This window comes from Musca autumnalis, unplaced genomic scaffold, assembly GCF_047663935.1.
Source record: "Musca autumnalis isolate F117 unplaced genomic scaffold, ASM4766393v1 scaffold_1, whole genome shotgun sequence".
In the NCBI taxonomy this organism is placed as follows: Eukaryota; Metazoa; Arthropoda; class Insecta; order Diptera; family Muscidae; genus Musca; species Musca autumnalis.
This window is the reverse complement of record NW_027411644.1, coordinates 127,758,259-127,779,803: the sequence shown is the minus strand read 5'-3', so window position 1 is coordinate 127,779,803 and position 21,545 is coordinate 127,758,259. Positions and strand designations below refer to the sequence as shown.

The window sequence follows — 21,545 nt, the reverse complement described above, 5'->3', positions numbered from 1 at the left end:
ATTTATTTATTTTTATAAATAAATAAATAAATAAACCATGAGTCTTCTTCTCGGCAAAAATCTAAAAATTTTACTATTTTTACGATAACATAAAGGAAATTTTGTTATCAAAATCAAAGTAAATCATTGTAGATTCTTGCAGTTTCTTGAACAGGCATATGAAATCGATTTGTCGTATCATAAAACAATTGCTTGTTTAAACTAATGGGTACTTTACACGATATGTATTTTACATATGGGTTGTCACTTTTTATATACAAAATGTATACGCAAAGTGACAATCCATATGTAAAATACATATCGTGTAAAGTACCCATAAGAAATCCGTCCTCGGAATGATGAAGTTCTTTCTTTCGATATTTCATGGATCTAAGACGCTAAAAATTACAACAATTGTCGTAGTATATGATTTTCCATCATATAAGAATATGCGAAATCCGAAGTCTACTAATGACATATTTTACAGTACATATTGTATGCTTTTATTAAGCAAACACATGCCGTTTATAAATATTTATTTAGATGTCTTAAAATATAAAATTTCATAAAAATATAAAATTGCTTGAAGCTTTTTTTCCCACAAAAAGACACCAAATTCTTCCATAACTCAAGATAGAGAATGTATACTTTTTTCCCATGGGAACAAATTCCCAATTCGAACTTTGTTCAGAATGAGGGGAGATGGGAAATGGGAAAAAACTCCCACAAAATTTTATTCAGAATACCAAAATGTGGGAATGGGAAAAAATTCCCAACTCCCATGCGTTCAGAATAGGGCTGTATAACTTTTGTGTACAACTTGTTCTGATATTTTTTCTCATTTATTCAAATCAAAACAAAAAACGCTCCGCTACATTATTTTCTATCGCTTTACGTAGTACAATTTTAAACTTTGTCGCAGAGACGATTGACAACGCAATACGTGTTGCAATACGGAATCGACCCACAACTTTTTTTCGGACAAACTTTCTTTAAACAGAATATTTTCACAATTCCCACTTCTCTACAGTGTTTTCTAACCATATGTTTTTCTTTTCATTCTTTTAATTCCTCTAATATTGCCATAATTATACTAAATAATACGATTTTTTAATTTGACCAAATCGATCGAAATCTGAAGAATTGAATTGAAACCATTCCGCAAAAACAAATTTCTATGTGGTTGTTGTTATAACAGTATTTAAAAATGGCTGCTTCGATGGGTTGTAGTCACAGATCCAAAGGAGTTAGATGAGTAGGTTGGCGGGGCAGTTGAAAATGTGCTTCGTGTGGTGCGGGCCCATGATGTCTCGGAACGTCCTTTTCGCTATCCGAACATCACACGATGGGGCCAATAGCAGGTTTTCGAGGCAAAAAGTCAATTTTTGAAGTGAACAATTTGAAAAAAATAATAACGGATTTCGATTGCCAACACTCTGAATCACTAAAAATAAAAAAATAAATCAATCTGGTAACATCACATATCGACATACTGATCTGGCAATGGTGACATATTTTCTTATGCATCATTTTCCGACATTCATTATAAAAAGGTAGTGAAAGCATTTTAGGCGCCAAAAAGAACATTTCAACATTTTTATATTTTTTAAACATGGAAAGCTCTTCAATGGGTATGTAAAATAAGATAGTGTTAACAAATAATAAAAATGTTATGTGTGGTAAATGTATTTTTGAGTTAAGATGTTATGTCTTTTTTGGAGTACTTTGCTTTGTTATCCATGTGTTCTCTGGAGTATAACTTTTGAGATCTAGGTAGATCTAGGATATTATATATATGTGGTGAAAGGTATTAAGGTGTACTATTATTTTGTGAAAAAATTAGCTGCGCCTATCTGCGCCTTTTCATAAAAATCTGATTTCAGATGTCGTAATACTTAAAAATATGGACATTTTTATGTTTTGATTGGCGAATAATCGGAAACCCATTAATGTTACCAATTGGATTTCGAAAAAATTTAATAGACGTATATAATAATAATAATAATAATAATATATAATTTCAAAGATATCGCAAACTTTGGCTTTTGTGGCGGAATCTTAGCCGATTTTTACAAAATTTGGAACCTTTTTTATTAACTTAAAACAAACTACAGACAAAACCATGAAATTTGAACATATGTATATAGGGGAGCTATTTCTATATCTGAACCGATTTCAATATAACTTGACAAACTTATTTGTAGTCCGAATTCCGTAACATTTTCCAAATTTTATTGTAATTTGATGGAATTTGCATGCTTGGTCAATCATTTTCCTGAAATCGGGGGAACATATATATGGGAGCTATATCCAATTCTGAACCGATTTCAATATGATTTGCCAAAAATGTTTCTAGACCAAAATCCGTCACACATTTCAAATTTCATCAAGATTGGACATACATAGCGGGATTGGTGCACCAAATACCTAAAATCGGGCGAAAATATATATGGGAGCAATATCAAAATCTGAACCGATTTCAATATAACTTGGCAAACTTATTTGTAGTCCTAATTCCGTGTTATTTTCTAAATCGCATAAAAATTGGGCAGAATTTGCGTGTTTGGTCCATCAATTGCTTGAAATCGGGCGAACATATATACGGCAGCTATATGTATATATGAACCGATATGAACCGAATTTGGCATCGAATTTGTACAAACTTTTGCAAAATGTTGTTCTATAACAAACTTGTTCAGTAAAAGAGAAATGAGAAGTAGTTGAAAGTATTTGCAAAAACTTGCAAATTCTTTTTACTTGCAAAGTTATCGAACAGGCATATTGTCTATTCTTAACTCATACTGTAAAAATTGAAATAATAAAACACTCTGTAAGTTGATTATAACTTCGTTTTTTTTTTTCAATATAATAACACAAGACGGTGTCAGTAGTGAGTGTTGTCTAAAATAAGCAGTCAAATAAAAATACAAGGTCTGTACGATAACCCAAAAGTTTGTGCAAATTTGCACAAACTTTTACAAAATGCTGTTCGATAATAAACTTGCAAAGTAAGAGAGAATTTGGAGACAATTGTGAGAGAATATTGGAGAGTTTGGGAGACTTTTGTTTACAAGTTTTTGCAAGGAAAATTTTCCTTGTAAGAATTTGCAAGTTTGATCAGCTGATTAAAATTGGAATGTTTTGTGGCGGACTTCTTGGCAAAGACATAAGCAAGCGTTTAGCTATTAAAATAAATAGAATTAAAAAAGGAAAAATTATTAAATAAATTATGGAAAACGGTAATGTAAGTAAAATAACTTATCTTGTAGTTTCTGGTGACTTTTTTTTATTTTAAAGGTATCAAATCTCAGCAAAAAACAGTGCATCCATGAAGTAGGAGAAACACAATGCAGACGGCCAGGTATTACCAACGATATCAATAAAGAGGCAGAAATGCTTTCAGCTAGAATAGATTTCAGCCAGGATAGCCGGGTGGAATTCAGTTCCGGATCATTGGCACAAGTCAAGTCAACGGGCTTGCCTGCATAAGTCAATCAAATAAGAACGTGGAAGGAGAGCCACTATATTTGAAGGAACAAGCTACAACTTCATTGGATTTTCGTGTCTTGGATTTCCGTGTTGCGCTATCTCACAAACTATTGTCATAATCCAATCCGCATTCTCGCACTCAGAACAAGATGTAGGAAAGGCCAGAGAAGGAGAGAAGATTATTTTCACATCTTTTGAAACAAAATCAAATAATATAGCTGTTAAATGTGTACAAGATGTTATGGATCGAAGAAGAATTTTAAATGGAAAATAAAAAAAAATGGTAGACACTTTCAATTGTTAAATTGGAACTCCTTTCCTTTACCGACCCAAAGCAAAAAATTATGAAAAAATTACCACATATAGTGCTTTTTATCCCGATTCCAACCATGTATTGCTTTTGTTGCGGAAATGTATACTTCCTGAGATATGGAAAGATGAAAAGATCCACAAAGGCCCTAACCTATTCTTCTCTAAATAGCCGGCCTTCGGCCGAGATTTAAGACTTCTCCTATTCTCCTATTTTCTTTTAAATTAGATATTTTTGGAGGTCTATATCTCGGGAAGTATACATACCCTTCAACAAAATAATACATCGTTGAAATCATTATAAACATCAATATTTGTGGTATTTTTAATAATTTTCTGCGGTGGTTTGCCACACAAGGGCCTTTGTGTAACTTTGGAGGCCTATATCTCGGGAAGTATACATTTCCGCAACAAAAGGAATACATGTTTGGAAACGGGATAAAAAGCACTATCTGTGGTAATTTTTTCATAATTTTCTGAGGTGAGTCGGTAAAGGAAAGATAAGCCGTTAAATTTAATCGTTTCTGTCAACTTCAGGTTTATCAAATCAGCTGACTTCTTGCAAGTTTTTGCAAATTGCTGTTCGATAACAATCTGCAAATTTTTTGCTTCGAGAGAGTAAAGTTGGTGGAGAGAGCTTACTAAGAACTTGCTGAGTGCTTGCAAGTACTTTTTACTTGCGAAGTTATCGTACACACCTACAGTCAAAGACAGTTCAAAAAAACTTAAGTGCATTATCCAAAATGACTTATGATTTTTCAAAATAGTCTGGCTTAATCCCTTTTGTTGTTTTAATATTTAAAACAACAAGTTTATTAGTGGAGAAGGTTTGACATTGTTCGCCAAGGGGTAAGGCAAGGAAGACTAGTTTCGATCCACGCCACTGGATCTCATCAGTTCCCTTTGTTTCTTGTTTGTGGATATTCTCCACCGAAGTTATTTTTCAATAACTTCTTCAACAAGGAACTTTTTATACCCAAACATCAATCGTCAGCTCGAAGTATAAACGTAAACAAAGAAAACCCTTCAATGAGAAGCTTTTCTTTGGTAACCTAACACAACTCCGACGAAAGTGTTTACGAAACAAAGCAAACCTTCTTCCACTCGTATGTGTCGTTTTTGATTTTTGTGATTTTTCAACAAATGCACATACCCAAATGCTGTTTGGTAGCTTATATACCAACAACACACAAAACCGTGCCAGTGTTTCTCAAATAGAACATTGGTGGCGTTTATTTAATTGGGATAGCTGTTACAATTTTGATTTTTCAAAATAGTCTGGCTTAATCCCTTTTGTTGTTTTAATATTTAAAACAACAAGTTTATTAGTGGAGAAGGTTTGGCATTGTTCGCCAAGGGGTAAGGCAAGGAAGACTAGTTTCGATCCACGCCACTGGATCTCATCAGTTCCCTTTGTTTCTTGTTTGTGGATATTCTCCACCGAAGTTATTTTTCAATAACTTCTTCAACAAGGAACTTTTTATACCCAAACATCAATCGTCAGCTCGAAGTATAAACGTAAACAAAGAAAACCCTTCAATGAGAAGCTTTTCTTTGGTAACCTAACACAACTCCGACGAAAGTGTTTACGAAACAAAGCAAACCTTCTTCCACTCGTATGTGTCGTTGATTTTTCAACAAATGCACATACCCAAATGCTGTTTGGTAGCTTATATACCAACAACACACAAAACCGTGCCAGTGTTTCTCAAATAGAACATTGGTGGCGTTTATTTAATTGGGATAGCTGTTACAATTTTGATTTTTCAAAATAGTCTGGCTTAATCCCTTTTGTTGTTTTAATATTTAAAACAACAAGTTTATTAGTGGAGAAGGTTTGGCATTGTTCGCCAAGGGGTAAGGCAAGGAAGACTAGTTTCGATCCACGCCACTGGATCTCATCAGTTCCCTTTGTTTCTTGTTTGTGGATATTCTCCACCGAAGTTATTTTTCAATAACTTCTTCAACAAGGAACTTTTTATACCCAAACATCAATCGTCAGCTCGAAGTATAAACGTAAACAAAGAAAACCCTTCAATGAGAAGCTTTTCTTTGGTAACCTAACACAACTCCGACGAAAGTGTTTACGAAACAAAGCAAACCTTCTTCCACTCGTATGTGTCGTTGATTTTTCAACAAATGCACATACCCAAATGCTGTTTGGTAGCTTATATACCAACAACACACAAAACCGTGCCAGTGTTTCTCAAATAGAACATTGGTGGCGTTTATTTAATTGGGATAGCTGTTACAATTTTGATTTTTCAAAATAGTCTGGCTTAATCCCTTTTGTTGTTTTAATATTTAAAACAACAAGTTTATTAGTGGAGAAGGTTTGGCATTGTTCGCCAAGGGGTAAGGCAAGGAAGACTAGTTTCGATCCACGCCACTGGATCTCATCAGTTCCCTTTGTTTCTTGTTTGTGGATATTCTCCACCGAAGTTATTTTTCAATAACTTCTTCAACAAGGAACTTTTTATACCCAAACATCAATCGTCAGCTCGAAGTATAAACGTAAACAAAGAAAACCCTTCAATGAGAAGCTTTTCTTTGGTAACCTAACACAACTCCGACGAAAGTGTTTACGAAACAAAGCAAACCTTCTTCCACTCGTATGTGTCGTTGATTTTTCAACAAATGCACATACCCAAATGCTGTTTGGTAGCTTATATACCAACAACACACAAAACCGTGCCAGTGTTTCTCAAATAGAACATTGGTGGCGTTTATTTAATTGGGATAGCTGTTACAATTTTGATTTTTCAAAATAGTCTGGCTTAATCCCTTTTGTTGTTTTAATATTTAAAACAACAAGTTTATTAGTGGAGAAGGTTTGGCATTGTTCGCCAAGGGGTAAGGCAAGGAAGACTAGTTTCGATCCACGCCACTGGATCTCATCAGTTCCCTTTGTTTCTTGTTTGTGGATATTCTCCACCGAAGTTATTTTTCAATAACTTCTTCAACAAGGAACTTTTTATACCCAAACATCAATCGTCAGCTCGAAGTATAAACGTAAACAAAGAAAACCCTTCAATGAGAAGCTTTTCTTTGGTAACCTAACACAACTCCGACGAAAGTGTTTACGAAACAAAGCAAACCTTCTTCCACTCGTATGTGTCGTTGATTTTTCAACAAATGCACATACCCAAATGCTGTTTGGTAGCTTATATACCAACAACACACAAAACCGTGCCAGTGTTTCTCAAATAGAACATTGGTGGCGTTTATTTAATTGGGATAGCTGTTACAATTTTGATTTTTCAAAATAGTCTGGCTTAATCCCTTTTGTTGTTTTAATATTTAAAACAACAAGTTTATTAGTGGAGAAGGTTTGGCATTGTTCGCCAATGTTCTATTTGAGAAACACTGGCACGGTTTTGTGTGTTGTTGGTATATAAGCTACCAAACAGCATTTGGGTATGTGCATTTGTTGAAAAATCAACGACACATACGAGTGGAAGAAGGTTTGCTTTGTTTCGTAAACACTTTCGTCGGAGTTGTGTTAGGTTACCAAAGAAAAGCTTCTCATTGAAGGGTTTTCTTTGTTTACGTTTATACTTCGAGCTGACGATTGATGTTTGGGTATAAAAAGTTCCTTGTTGAAGAAGTTATTGAAAAATAACTTCGGTGGAGAATATCCACAAACAAGAAACAAAGGGAACTGATGAGATCCAGTGGCGTGGATCGAAACTAGTCTTCCTTGCCTTACCCCTTGGCGAACAATGCCAAACCTTCTCCACTAATAAACTTGTTGTTTTAAATATTAAAACAACAAAAGGGATTAAGCCAGACTATTTTGAAAAATCAAAATTGTAACAGCTATCCCAATTAAATAAAACGCCACCAATGTTCTAAATGACTTAAGGCGTAGTTAAGCCGAGTGCAAATTTTTCTTCGTCATTGCCGAAATTGTTTACTACCTCAAGCTTAGACAGTGAAAGTGCCATGGAATGGAAAAAGTGGTGGCAACAATTTGAGATATATTTATTGGCCACAGTCTGGTGAAAACATAAGTGATTTTATTACGGGTTTGGAAAATTGAGGTACATACTGTGAATTTGGTGAATTAAGAGAATCGTTGGTTAGAGATGTTTTTATTACCAACATGAATTCCAACATGTCACATATTCGTCAGCGTCTATTACAAGAAACCAATCCACCGTTACAAAAAACAGTTGAAAAACAGTCATCATTAATCAACAGAATGTAGAAACAATAGTGAAAGAAGAGAGCGCTACAACAAAAAACGAAAATGTCATGCATATCAGTCATTAAATCACAGGTCGTAGTAGACGCAGCAGCAGCAGTATCAACAGAAAGAATAACAGCACCGGTTCTCAGCAAAAACAACAATATCGTCAGCAGCAACACCATCAAAACGAACAACAGTACAAAGACAACAACAATTGTGGAAGATGTGGTCTAAGGCACAGGTATAAATGCCCAGCAATGTCAGCTAAGTGCAGGTTATGTAGTATTTATGGACAATATGCTAAATATTGTTTTAAAAATAAAAATATCATGCAATTAGAATCAAATTCAAAGTATAGTGAGAAAGATAGTTCAAAACAATTGTTCATTGGCACATTAAACCAAAACAAGTCATATTCCAAAGAGTCGTGGCAACTATTGATCACTGTCAACAACAAAGATGTAAATTGTATTCTTGAAACAGGTGCAGACATTAATATCATGTCTTTAAAAACGTTCACATCATTGAATATAAAAAGTATTTTGAACAAATAAAACTTACAATTATCAGGTTTTAGTGGAAAGACCATACCAGTAGCTGGTCAGTGTCATATAGGGGTCGATTATCGATAGCAATTATCGTTGAGTGAATTTGTCATTTGTCAAAATTTCTTTATGTACGGCAACCTTCAACTGAAGTTGCGAATCTCAGTTGACGAACCGGCTATTTTTCAGCACCAGTTATTTTCAGTTGCAGGGAATATTTTCGAAGAAACAAGAAGTAAAATTGAAAGGAAAAAAATATTTTCCTAACAATTGTTGATTGTTGATTAATTTGCAAATAACAATAATGGGTCGATTCCGTATTGCGACGCGAGTCGTGTCGCGTTGCCAGTTGCAATTTTTTCATTACGTATGGCAAAAATCGCCCGACGACGTCAAATTCTGTCGCCATAAAGTTCATTTTCCGGCGACAACAAATTAGCTGTCGCCGTGCATTTTTACAAACGAAAAATTGAAACGTAAGTAACATTTTCATTATATACTACATTACTTATATTGGTAAAAATTACTACAAAAAAACAATTTGAAATGCTGCTTGAAAAAATTTAAGCCCACCAAAACGTAGCTCGTGGAGTCAGACTTTTTGGCGAAACTAAAGCCACTTTTGATGTGGTGTGGAAGGATGTTGCGGAGCAATTAAATAGTTGTGTGCGTACACCAGATGAATGGCACATAGTACTCGGAGACTCATTTTAAATTCAAACTAAAGAAAAAATGTCTCAAAATAAGAAGAACATTACAGATCAATCACAAGAAATATCTTTGTCGTCGATGGAGCAAGCGGTAGCAGAATTACTGCAAATTAATATGGTTTCAAATCGTGCAGGTTCGATCTACGGAATTGGAGAGACCTGGGATGATAATAACAGTGAAATTGAATAATCTGCTAAGGTAGAAATTGACACAATTTACAATTGAAGTAGAAATTGACAACGTACTTGCCATCAAAACGTTTAAACTAATATCCTTTTTTATTCATATATAAATGGCGAACAACTTCCTTTGGTCCCATTATATGTACGTGTGTGTCAATGCATCCGACAACGCCCGGGAAATTTGTTTTTGAATAAAAATTTGTTTTTATTTTAACGCATTTTCTCTTCTGTTAATTTAGAATATTGTATATATATAATTGTTTCACAAACATCCCAGATGGGACAAGGGAGACTTCTCTCATATCAATGAGTGCACGCCGATTCATATTGGCTCAATGATATGGGACCTACTTTTTATTGCCGAGTCCGAACGGCGTGTCTTACGACACCACTTGTAGAGATGTTTTTCATGGCTTAAATACTCAGGAAATGTCGCCTGCATTACTGAGGTGGAATTTTGGCACCGTTGGAAATTTGATGTTGCTTGGCATGGGATACGAACCGCAGACCTTCTGAGTGCAAGGCGAACGTGCTAACCATTGCACCAATCCAATCCAAATTTTAAACAGTTTCTCCTCTATTAACACCAGAACTTTACTTAATACCTTTGACAATGTGGGCTGAGCCATCCCGAGGTTAAAGTCATTGCCATGGGATTTCTGAAAGCTTCATTCTGCAAAAAATCTTAAAGCAGCACACACTTTAGGGAGTGGCTGTATTGCTGTTGTTCTGTAGGTTTTCTTAAAGTCATTTTTAATGCCTCTACCATATAAATAAAAGCGTCTTTTGGAATCCGAAAATAGGCTTTAAACCTAAAAAACTAACAATTATTTTGATGAATGTTGGAAACCAATCATACTCACAATACTGATGGCAATTCAAAACGATTCGATTTATCTCTTAAGTGTCGCCTGATAGATGCTACGTTAACTACATTTTCTTCACTATCATCAACAAATAGTTCCACTGAGCTTATCATTTAAAAAAACTATAACTTTTGTGTAAGTTACGGAATAAAAATTATGACAGTGGGAATTTGCATCGTGAGCATATTCCCACAGTCGCCGTTCACACAAGTAACATGACACACCAGCAACAACAGTAGCACCAAACAAAACGCAAGTCTTAACTTCAGTCATGTCAGAACAGCTCAAACAATAACAACATAACCTACCCCAATAATTGCAACAAAACGGATAACAACAACATTTACAACATAACCTAGAATTAAAGTTTATTTAAAAATTAAATAATTGTAATAATCATTTAATCATTAATTAATAATTATTCAAACATAGAATTATTTTTTAAACAAAATAAAGTATTCAAATAAATACCATTCTCAAAAGATTAATTGGCGCCCAACGTCGAGCAAATAAATGTAAGTAGAATAATCATTCGAAAAATGAATAAAAACAACAAGTGAAAACTAAAACAAAAAATTAAAGTACAGTGACAAAATGAACGATCAAATAAAGCAAATTATCGATGACGTAGTGATTGCGGCACTACAACGCGAAGGTGTTAGAATAAAATCACAAAATCAATTCATATGGGACGAGCTCAGTGAATTAAAAAGACGTGTTCATGAATGGCAGGCATTTTCCAACATGGACACATCATTGTCGCAATATAATGGGTTAGTAGACGAAGTAGAAGGAAATAAATAATAATAATATAAAATAAGCACAGAATTTCAAAACGAAATTACCGACTTCAACAAGTCCATCATAACAGAATCATCGGTTCACTGAGAACCTTGTTTATGAACGCAATAATTTCTGAACACGAACAATGTCATTCTGAAGTGTTATCAGACAAGATAGATGAAACTAAATACACATATTTTTCTGACAATATTGAGAATGAAAAACTCGAACCAAATGCGAGTGCAAAATTTAAAGAAGGAATTAATGTCTCCAACGACAAATTTATTAATGGAGCAGAATCATCGGTTCACCGCGAATCTAGTTTACTGAACGCAATAGCTTCTGAGCACGAACAATGCCATTCGACAATGCCAACGACACATTTATTAATGGAGCAGAATCATCGGTTCACCGCGAATCTAGTTTACTGAACGCAATAGCTTCTAAGCACGAACAATGCCATTCGGAAGTGTTACCAGGCAAGATAGATAAAGGTTGGTTTACGTGGTGGCTATAATCTTCATAGCCTCAATTAGTATGTTAAAATATACCGTTTTGAAAACCACACCACTCGGGTAGAGATTGTTATTCCGTTATATGTTGGTAAATTATATCCAGCCTGATAAATTGAGAAACCTCAGAAGGTCCCCCAGACCTAGTTCGGTTGTCTCAGCAAGATCGTGTAGGAACGGTCGTCCAAGAGTTTTAAATCTTCTTTGCAATTGTGAAGGGCAGGAACAGAGGAGGTGTTCAACCGTTTCTTCCTCTTCTTCGTTTCCGCAGCTGCGACAGTAGTCATTGTGTGGAATATGTAAGCGCTTTGCATGGTTACCAATGGCCCAATGCCAGGTTCCGTCGATTTTGGCTAATCAGGAACTTTGAACGTTTGATGTTGTAGTGTGGCCATGTAGATTTTGATATTTTGCAGGTTTCAGTCTTGTCCCATCTGATCTCTGCTTGTGAAAGATAGTATTTGAAGATATCCCCTTTAACTACTCCCATTGGTGTTGCGCCTGACGCCCTTGGAAGTTCGTTAGAGGCAGATCCCGCTCTAGCTAGTTCGTCTGCTTTTTCGTTTCCAACAAGACCCTTATGACCTGGGATCCAAGTAAGAACTACTCTGGTCAGAAGCCCTAGCTTAGCAAGTTCTTCTTTACATTCCTTCACCAGCTTTGATGAGACAATGTTTGACTTCAATGCTAGGAGCGCCGCTTGACTGTCGACAAAAATTCCTATTGAGTTTGGTGAGGGGTGCTGTAGAAGTATATTACAAGCTTCCTTTATAGCCAGTATCTCCGCCTGAAAAACACTGCAATCTTCAGGTAGCTTTGTGGATTTAGATATGTTTGCTTCTTCCGAGTAGACACCAGAGCCGACTCCACAATTCATCTTAGAGCCGTCCGTGTATACACTGATGTCGTACCCCGTCAGTGGAGTTCTATTTTTCCATTCTTTCCTGCTTGGACATTTAACTTTAAAAGGCTGATCAAAAGTTATTGCAGGTGTGCAGTAATCAGCATTAGTTGCTATTTTTCTTGGTAGTTTGAGAAGCACACAGGCATGTCCGTAAGCTCTGTCTCTCCACGTTCCTAGAGCACGTAGCCTTGCAGCATTGCAGGCCGCAGTTGCTTTGATGTGTAGTTCTATTGGCAGTATATGCATCATTGTATTGAGGACTTCAGCCGGACAAGTTCTCATTGCCCCTGTCACCCCGATGCATGCCGATCTTTGTATGCTGTATAGTTTTCTCTGAATTGTTTTCTTTCCCACTGTTGGCCACCAAACTGGTGCTCCATATGTGAGTATTGGTCTTATTATGCTGGTGTACATCCATAACACCATTTTGGGTTTGAGACCCCAGCGGCTCCCAAACATTTTGCGACATGTGTAGTATGCAACGGTTGCTTTATGAGCACGATGTTCCATGTTACGTTTCCATGACAGTTTTGAATCTAGGATAACGCCTAGGTATTTGGCGTGATCTGATAGTGGTATTTCTTGACCTCGTAGTCGAGGAAGATTGGTGATTGTATATTTGGTTTTTGTAGTAAATAGCACCATCTCAGTCTTCCCTGGATTCACCCCCAGACCACTACTTGTGGCCCAAGTATCCAGTGATTTCAGGGCTCCGCTCATGATGTCACTCAGCACGGACGGAAATAAACCAGAGACGAGCATTACCACATCGTCCGCATAAGCAACCACCTTAATCCCCATATGGTCAAGTTTGCTTAGGATTTCATTAGTCACAAGGAGCCAAAGCAGTGGCGAGATCACCCCTCCCTGTGGGGTTCCTCGATTTACGTGCTTCGACAGCATGCTATTTCCCAGTGTGGCATTAATGACTCTACTCTGCAGCATGGTGGTAATCCAACCACTGATGAATGGTTCCACGCCGAAGTTATATAGAGCTTCTTCTATTGCTGAGGTGCTAACGTTGTTGAAAGCGCCTTCTATATCCAAGAAAGCGGCTAAGGTGTATTGTTTGTGCTCCAAGGACATCTCAATAGTCCTAACGACTTCGAGCGTCCTTTAAGGTAAGCGTGTTGACTTGAAGATATGTTATTTGAGTTCTCCATCTTTTCTTTACCTGTCTCCAACTCGTAGCGACGTAGTTTAGGGATAGACATCTACTGTAGATGTGTACTAACCAAGGGTTAATTATGCTCTCCGCGCTTTGAAGCATTTTTGGTATAATACCATCTGGCCCCGGAGATTTGTAGGGAGAGAAGCTATTAATAGCCCATGTGACTTTACTCGGACTTATTATCTTTTCGGCTTCAATGTTGTCTTTATTTATAGCTGTATTGGGTTGCTCTTCGATGGTTCTATCCGTGCAACCGGGGAAGTGCGTCGTAAGAAGAATTTCAAGAGATTCGGCCGAGTTTTCTGACCAGGTACCGTTATTTCTCTTTATGTATGTGGGATTCGAGTGACCCTTTGCCATAACTTTGCTTAGTCTGGCTGTATCTTTGGTGCTATCTAGAGATCCACAGAATTCAATCCAGGATTGCTTTTTTGCCTTGGCTATTGCTTTTTTGTATTCCTTAAGCTTATCCTTATATGGCTGCCAGGATCCGCTTTGGTAGCTGACGTTGAATGCTTTTCGTGATTGTTTTATTAGCCTTGATAGCTCGGACCTCCACCATGGTGGATAATGTTTCTTTGAGCGCGTCAGTGGGCATGAGACTTTAAAAGCTGTATCTAAGGATTTTTCTAGAATGGATACAGCTTTTTCTATATCTGCTGTGGTTTCATCTGCATGTGGAATATTTGGAAGTTTGTCTTTCAGAACCCTTTTGAACTTTTCCCAGTTCGTTCTTTTAGGATTGCGAAAACATTTAGTGGGTGTTGCCTTTTCTGATATGTTGAATAGTATCCAATTGTGATCTGAGAAGGACCTCTTATCGGATACTATCCAGTTATCTATTTCAATTTGTCGTCTGTCTGATACTAGCGTGAGATCGATGACCTCCTGCCACCCCCTAAAGTTCTCAGAGCTTGGAAATGCAAAAGTTGGGTTAGTACCTCTTTTGCATATTGTGAGGTTGTTAGTATTTATGAAATCTAAAACTGACTCACCTCTGTCGTTTGTTTCAGTGCTGCCCCACAGGGTATGTCTTGCGTTAGCGTCGCAGCCAATGATTATAGTGTCGTGTGGTAGAATGGCCCCCATGAAGCTCGAGACCTCGCTTGGTGGAGCTTCCCTTGAGTGGGCCATGTAGCAAGAGGCAATAAGGAACTGCTTACCGTTTTCCAGTTCCACTCTTGCAACGGTGAAGTCCGCTGTGCTAAACTGGGGACATAAGAAAGCGTTTATGGTGTTTTTAACAATTAAACATGATCTAGGCTTACCATTATCCTTCATGTATGTGGTCTTGTAACCTCTGTTATCCAAGCCTTTTACTACGTTATCGTAAACGTAGGGCTCCTGGATGATGCCTATGTCTAGATCCTTCTCAACCAGAAGGATCCGCAGGTTATCTGAAGCGATTCTCGAGTGCTTCAGATTGATCTGCACGACCTTAAACATCATTTTTATTGGGTGAAGATGTGGATGGCCCCTCTAGCTGCATGTTGTCAAGCAGCTTACCGGCATCGTCAATGTCAACCTCATCGTCTTCGCCATTCGGGCCATGTGGGCGTAGTATTTTGACTTTGGCTTCCCTTATGCCAAAGAACAACTTGTTCCCCAATCTTTCGAGAGCCTCTACTCCGGCCTCAGTAATTGAGAGAACTAAGCTCATGCTGTTATTGTTAGGTGGCTCTGTGGCGATTACGGACCACTCGTCCATCGGAACATCTTTGTTCATCTTCGCCAGACATTTCAGCAGCCGGGATCAGCCTCAGGCCGATGCCGTCCCAAGCATCGCTAAGCTTAGCTATGCTTTTTTCTAGAAATTCCTTCGAGTACTCATCCATACATTTGATCACCCTGTAACCACGATGTACCTCGCTAGAGTCGAAATGGGGTACAGGAGAATCCTCGTTTGCTAGAACGTGTTCCATAACAAGTTCCGACAATTTGGTTTCTACAGTTCCCCATTCCGCAGTGGTGATAGGGGACAGCTTACCCTCCTTTTCGTTGGCTACGGCAACCAACATGTTGTCCTTAACAACTTCATTGAAGGGTCGTTTTGTTGTAGATGAGGCTGTGGTGTTGTGTTTTAACTTCTTTCGCTTTGCGGGCTTTGTGTCCTCCGTCCGAGAACGCTCTCGCTTCGAAGAAGATGGGCGATCGCTGATTTGTGAGATTTTAGCTTTCTCATAATCCTCAACAATTTTTGTGTATTTGAGCTTGTCCGCCTCATCCCGTTCATGCACTGTACCGTTAGCAGCATTCTTGGCTATCTTGCCGAGAATAAACTTTGCCTTTTGGTACAGGGCCTTCCGAACGTCGGACGGACTTTTCTTTCTTTGGTTGGAGTCAGTGGATTGTCCATCTTTCGTGACGGACAGAGGCGTTAATTTTTGTGTATTTTGTTGCTGAAGTGAGTCAGAGCTGTTTGCAGAGCTGACAACACTTAGTTGGCTGGCTACCAGCTCCTGGCTGGAGGCTAAGAGTTCATCCTCGGAAGAGTTGCCAGACTGCAACCGAGGAGTTTTGTTTTTGGGTTTGTGTGTTTTTATTGTATTTTTCTCCATATATTGTTCCCACGATAGATAAAACTAATGACAAGTATTTTTCTGACAATATTGAAAATGAAAAACGCGAACAAAATTCGAGTGCAAAATTTGAAGAAGACCCAGCGTTTCAGATCGGTCCTTCTATTGAAAAAATAATATTGTCTGAGGACAAACCAATAAATAATTGTGGTAATGAAATCAATATTCAAAATGCCTTCTCTCACCTTCAGAGCGAACCTTCTGTTGAAAAAAGAATATTGTCTGAGGACAAACCAATAAATAATTGTGCTAATGAAATCAATATTCTCTCAAAATTTTAATTCGTTTCAATTGTTACTACTGAAGCAATTTCCAAATAAACTTAATGCACTTTTCATAGACTTCAGTGTTAGATATACGATCCCATTCGAAAGCGTTATCACCGATCACTTCAAAACTTACGGAACTTTCTTTTGTTATGAAAATGGGTAAAAATGCAAAAAAAATCGCAAATGATAAATATGAAAAATCCTAAATAATTATAAAGGTATGTTCATATTAACATTTTAGAACAGAATCTAAGCACCTATTTATAGTTTATTTCAATAAAATAGAATTGTTAGGGAACCGAATTAGTTTTTATTTTCGCTTACAATACTATTAGGTTAATATTATTTTACTTCATAATATTTGTAATAGTTTCTTTAAATTAGCTCTTTTTCTAGTAATTAGCTACAATTTTGGTGACGCGAATTTATCCGATTAAAATAAATTTAGTGGAATGTTATCATAAACCTTCATTTGCACCCACCCTCTCCACCCACAAAGTTAGGGGTAATTTTATAACTAAAACTAGGAAAAACCTTACACGTTGCAAACACAATTCATTGAAACATACCAAAGTTAGTTCCGAATCCAATATAAGCTTTTTGAGCTTTTCCCTCGGGATAAGTTCTGGTAATCCAAGGGGGTTGTTAGAGATATAACAAATGGCCAAGAAGAAATTATTACTGCAAAGCATAATAGAGCTCACCGAGCGACGTACAAAAACGTAAAAAAAATCTGGACGATTACTATTTCCCGAAAATAAAAAAATAAAGAATTTGTTGCTACGAGCCGAATTTTTTTTTTCGCAGTCAAAATATAAATATAAAATTGCTCAAATAGTTCAAACGCTCATTTTTCCTACATACTTTAGGCATTTTCTTACATATGTCGACATGTTTTAAAAATTATACATAATTTAGCTTATTAAACACCGCTTACTATAACCCGATTTAACAAACCCAATAATTTTCAAATGTCAGTTCAATTGCTTATATTTGAAATAAATCCACATAAAGAAGGTTAATCCTGCAAACACCCTATAAGATCCAGAACAATAGTTGACGTGAAACTTCTGCTCCTTCAAATTTTAAACCTATTTTCTAGCACAACAACTATTTACTGTAATAATGAAAAAGCATTCGACTCAAATAAGATCAAATCGACGTTGAAGAATATTTTCTACAGCGACATTGCTAATGATCCACCTCTACACAACACATAATCCTAGCCACTATCGAGTACAATAACTCCGTACACTCGGTGATTGGAAATACGACCATTAAAGTGCTTCATACAATGGAATTCAAAGGAGTAATTGAGACTAGACTTCAAAGTGCTCAGCAGAAGAGCTGAAACTACATAATGGAGCATAAACTAGAGGATACAATTATGTTTAAAACAAACAAGCGCTTAAGTAACAAACTTCCGAAAGGGAAGTTCAACAAGATTTAGTAGCTCCTTTTCTTATAGGAGGGAGGAGGTCCATAAGGACAATTTTAGAAATTAAAATGAGCTTTGTATTTCCGATATAATTTACTATAAAATAATGTAGAACCGCATATAACCAAACATTATAGGCAAATTATCATTAGAACGGCTTTGTAGCTACAAATAGAAAATCTGTAAAAAAGAAAAATTTTTGAAAAAAGAATCTGTTAATACCGGTATATATATATATATATATTTTTTTTTTTTTTTTTTTTGATTTAGTGCTAGCAAGAAATATGACCATTATATTGGATCTAAATGTCACTTACTTTGGCTAAAATCGGACTCCTATATCCTGTTATTTTGGAAACCACGGAAATAAAAATTAATAAGTTGAATGATTATTCTACCTCCGATCTTCTGAGTGTAGCTAAAATTAAATTAATTTAAGTAGATAATGTAATTTTCTTTCCTACTAAATTCCCTTAACCCAAGTTTACCTGTAAGAAAATTATACGTTTTCCAGTAGCTCACAACAGAAGAATGTTCCATCTTGAGGAAACTACTATCGCTGTCCAGAATCTTACAATAGCTGTTAAGAATTGCAACCGTACCCACATTTTGGCTACCTTCATTTTTTGTATCTTGTGTTCAGTAACAAAGCAACGTGCAGAAAAACTTTTAATAATGTAGCTACTATAGTTAAAATTGATTATGGATTTATTGTAAACAACGATCAAACTGCACGGGGTGCCACCGTGGTGCAATGGTTTGCACACATAAGGCCGTGGTTTCGATTCCCTGGCCAGTCAACATCAAACACTTTTCAACGGTGGCAAAATACCCCCCTTCTCTACAAGTGGTGTCTTAGACACGCCGTTCGGACTCGGCGATAAACAGTAGGTCCCATATCATTGAGCTAATATGAATCGGGGTGCACTCATTGATATGAGAAAAGTCTCCCCTGTCCCGCCTGGGATGTTTGTGGAACAATTATATAACGATCAAACGGCTCTCATAGAAGAAATGGGGGAACTGCCGCTAATATAATTCGGATTCATCTAATATTATTCAATGATCTTGTTAAAATCAACAGTACCACGTATCGCAACAGAAATGGTTGTTAGCATTAGAGTTGGGTAATCTAGTTCCTGGAGCGGATCGATCTTTCTAGTTCCTTTTCTCAAAAGGAACTAGTTCCTTAATATAGTTCCAAATAGTTCCAAGAGCGATATAGTTCAATGAATCTTTCTCTTTCATCGTTCTTTCTGTTTCCTTCGTTTCAAATAGTACCGAGACCGATATAGTTCAATGAATCTTTCTCTTCAGTCGTTCTTTTTATTTTCTTAAGTGCCAAATAAATCTAAGAGTGAAGTAGTTGAACGAATCTTTTCCCTTCTTATTGTTTTCATCTTATGGTGGATGAATAGACATACAAATAAAAATTTGCAGCGATGTAATGACGATGTTATTTACGTTTATTTTACAATGTGGCCACATCTGAATGATAAACAAACTGAACGAGAAAGATTGAAGTGAGTGTGGAATTAAAGGAAAAAAATGAACTACGCAAATGAAAAGAATTATTGCTCGACTAGTACTATATGAACTAAAGGAACTATATAAATCCAAGTGACGGATATAGTTCCAATAGTTCCGTGTCCGGAATAGTTCCTTGGAACTAGTTCGTTCCGGAACTACACAACTCTACGTAGCTGCAAGAAGCTACCATGGTATAAGTAAAGAGGTAGATTTAAATGAAAAAAATCTATAGAACCCTTGTTTTTCTTGAATTCCTAAAACTTCAAAATAAAAGCAACAAGTGGGTTTGTTTACAATGCATTTTTTGAGCATTTTATAAAAAACGCGAAAAATGAATGAAGAGTTAAGTTTTCTCCGCATAATCGAGTTGTGAATATGATAAACTGATTGTTTCAATGCAAATCTCACCAATTTCTTCCATACAAATGGTCTAAAAACAAATTTAAAAATAATTGAATTCGATTGTTTTTAAAATTGTTTGGCATATTATTCAAACACCACACACACATACACAGTTTGTTTATATTGTTTTGAAGTTTTAGGCATACTCAAATGAAAAAATTTAAATTGACATAAAGCTTTGGCTAACCTTTCTTATTAAACCATGGAAGCTACTATTTTTTACTACAGAACTGCAAAAAATTTGTTCTCACACACAAATTTTTTGAAATAGTTCGGGAACGGAAAAATGGAAAATACGTCAAAAAAAACTGGAACAAATGTCAAAGTCGGCGTATCAGCCAACCATGTTACTATTTTTTTACTCCTTTATGTTATCGGAAAAAATAGTAATAATTAGTAGATTCTTGTAGTACTGGAACAGACCAATGAATAGCGTGTTTTTGTAAAATGTTTTTGCCCATTCGTTCGTCGATTTCATGAACGAAGACACAATTTGGTTTTCATAGCGGTTGACGTTTGTATTCGTGTGACAAACAAATGAAAGCTTTTTATTTTCGTATTTTTTTTTTGGTTTTCGTAACAAAATCAGACGAACGAATACGTCAAAAATAAACGAATGGAAAAGACCCATCGTTTTGAATGAAAATTAAATAATTTGAGTAAGAAATGGCACAAAACACACGCAAACTGGAAGGGAATTCAATTTTATTTATTTTCATAGAAGCACACGCGTATATGTACATCCGTTTCTTCATATTATCACAATTATTTTTGGACAAATTTGATTACATTTTTTTCTTATTTTTTGTTTGTCATCTGTTTATCGGGGTTGCCATCAAGTACCAAATTTTACTTGCAGATGCCTATGCAAAATTCACAAAATAAGTATCATGGAAACCCTGAAATATAAAAGCTTTTATGAAATAGACGAAAGCTTTTAGATAAAAACGAATGGTTCGTATAATTTTACGAGAACCAAATTTTGAATGTATACGTTTTAGTACGAACGGTTCGTGTGACAGGCAAGCATTTTTACAAAAACACCCTGTAACTCCAGGAATATCTTGAGCCTCTGTCAACATAACTGAAAATATTCCATACCTTCATCATTCAACTTGAACAATTTCGAGCCTATCCAAAAGTCTATAGCGGAAGGTGAACTATAACCACAATATGAGCCTTTCGATGATGATTTCACATTCTAGAATATTTACTATATTTATTGCGATGAATTTTACTTTAAAGAGACGTATGTTAGTCGCAATGAACAAATCTCTTCAGGCTGCAATACCCAAACCGTGCTTAGATCCGAGGACGTCTCCAACTTAGGAGGTGAAGAGTTACGGAATAAAAATATGACAATGGGAATATGCATCGTGAGCATATTCCCACAGTCGCTGTTCACACAAGTAACATGACACACCAGCCACAACAGCAGCACCAAACAAAACGCAAGTCTTAACTTCAGTCATGTCAGAACAGCTTAAACAATAACAATAACCTACCCATTGCAATAAAACGGACAACAACAATATTTACAACATAACTTAGAATTAAGGTTTATTTAAAAATTAAATAATTGTAATAATCATTTAATAATTAATTAATAATTATTCAAACATAGAATTATTTTATAAACAAAATAAAGTATTCAAATAAATACCATTCTAAAAAGATTAATTTG

The 21,545-nt window shown here is 36.1% G+C and overlaps 1 long non-coding RNA gene across 1 annotated transcript; it reads right to left on the bottom strand.

Moving 5' to 3' along the window:
- Window positions 1–18,090: 18,090 nt before the first annotated feature.
- Window positions 18,091–18,637, bottom strand: LOC141390827 (uncharacterized). Its single transcript, XR_012409482.1, has 3 exons — window positions 18,418–18,637; window positions 18,247–18,347; window positions 18,091–18,109 (listed from the first exon to the last, which is right to left on the bottom strand). It is a non-coding gene; the product is annotated as an uncharacterized lncRNA (long non-coding RNA).
- Between the last annotated feature and the right edge of the window lie 2,908 nt (window positions 18,638–21,545).